Source organism: Arachis duranensis, chromosome 9 (genome assembly GCF_000817695.3).
Source record: "Arachis duranensis cultivar V14167 chromosome 9, aradu.V14167.gnm2.J7QH, whole genome shotgun sequence".
In the NCBI taxonomy this organism is placed as follows: domain Eukaryota; kingdom Viridiplantae; phylum Streptophyta; class Magnoliopsida; order Fabales; family Fabaceae; genus Arachis; species Arachis duranensis.
The window spans coordinates 87,259,696-87,261,912 of record NC_029780.3 but is presented as its reverse complement, the minus strand read 5'-3'; positions in this window follow the sequence as shown (position 1 = coordinate 87,261,912).

Below are 2,217 nucleotides of genomic sequence, written 5' to 3'. Positions count from 1 at the left end.
TACTATGGGCTTACAGAAAAAGCTCAGATTTCTCTAGACCACTCAGCTGGTGGATCTATACATATGAGAAAAACAATTGAAGAAGCTCAAGAGCTTATTGATACAGTTGCCAGAAATCAACATCTGTATCTAAACAGTGAATCTTCCATGAAAGAAAAAGCTAGAACAGTAACTGTTGAACTCAGTCCGGTGGATCAGGCTAATGAAATTAATCAGCAATTAGACCTTCTAACTCAGCAGCTAGCCGAATTCAAGGAAATATTACAAGAAACAAGAATGGCTAACAGGAATATGGAAGTGCAATTAAAGCAGACAGAAAAACAACTGTCAAAACAAATAGCAGAAGAATGCCAAGCAGTTCAACTAAGAAGTGGGAAAATATTAAATAACTCACTTCAAAGCAGCAGGAAGCCAAGAAATGAACAGATGTCTACTCAAAATCCCTCTGAGGACAATCAGAGCCCAGAGAGGAATGATGCTAGCGCTGAACGCCCAGACCATGCTCATTTCTGGCGTTCAACGCCAGAAACAAGCATGAATCCGGCGTTGAACGCCCAAAGGGAACATGGTTCTGGCGTTCAAACGCCAGTAACGCATGCAGGATTCTACAGAAGGTTTATAAAGGATTTTTCAAAAATTGCCAAACCTCTGAGTAATCTGCTAGCTGCTGACACACCATTTATCTTTGATAAGGAGTGTCTGCAGCCACTAAGTTTAGTGTCTTATTTTAAGGTTGAGGAATACAAAGCCAAAATGCCTTATCCTCAAAAACTCCGCCAAGCGGAATAGGATAAGCAATTTGCCCGCTTTGCAGACTATCTTAGGACTCTTGAAATAAAGATTCCGTTTGCAGAGGCACTTGGGCAAATACCCTCTTATGCTAAGTTCATGAAAGAGATCTTAAGTCATAAGAAGGATTGGAGGGAAACTGAAAAAGTTTACCTCACTGAAGAATGCAGTGCAGTCATTCTGAAAAGCTTACCTGAGAAGCTTAATGATCCTGGAAGCTTTATGATACCATGCACATTAGAAGGTACTTGTACCAAGCAAGCTTTATGTGATCTTGGGGCAAGTATCAATCTAATACCTGCATCCACTATCAGAAAGCTTGGTTTGACTGAAGAAATCAAACCAACCAGGATATGTCTTCAACTTGCTGATGGCTCCATTAAATACCCATCAGGCGTGATTGAAGACATGATTGTCAAGGTTGGGCCATTTGCCTTTCCTACTGACTTTGTGGTGCTGGAAATGGAGGAGCACAAGAGTGCAACTCTCATTCTAGGAAGACCTTTCCTAGCAACTGGCCGAACCCTCATTGATGTCCAGAAAGGGGAAGTGACCTTGAGAGTCAATGAGGAGGAGTTCAAGTTGAATGTTGTTAAAGCCATGCAACATCCAGACACCCCAAATGACTGCATGAATGTTGATATTATTGACTCTCTGGTAAGAGAGGTCAATATGGCTGAAAGTCTCGAATCAGAGCTAGAGGACATCTTTAAGGATGTTCAGCCTAATTTGGAGGAATCAGAGAAGATAATAGAACCTCTGAAAATCCCTCCAGAAGAGGAGAAACCTCCAAAACCCGAACTCAAGCCATTACCACCATCCCTGAAATATGCATTTCTGGGAGAAAGTGAAACCTTTCCTATAATTATAAGCTCTACCTTAGAGCCACAGGAAGAGGAAGCACTAATTCAAGTGCTAAGGACGCACAAGACAGCTCTTGGGTGGTCCATCAGTGATCTCAAGGGCATTAGCCCAGCCAGATGCATGCACAAAATCTTGCTGGAGGATGACGCCAAGCCAGTGGTTCAACCACAAAGGCGGCTGAATCCAGCTATGAAAGAAGTGGTGCAGAAAGAGGTCACTAAATTACTAGAGGCTGGGATTATTTATCCTATTTCTGACAGCCCCTGGGTGAGCCCTGTCCAAGTTGTCCCTAAGAAAGGAGGCATGAAAGTGGTTCATAATGAAAAAAATGAACTGGTTCCTACAAGGACAGTTACAGGATGGCGTATGTGCATTGATTATAGAAGGCTCAATGCAGCCACTAGAAAGGATCATTTTCCTTTACCATTCATAGACCAGATGCTAGAAAGACTAGCAGGTCATGAATACTACTGCTTCCTGGATGGATATTCAGGTTATAATCAAATTGCAGTAGATCCCCAGGATCAAGAGAAAACAGCATTCACATGCCCATCTGGAGTATTC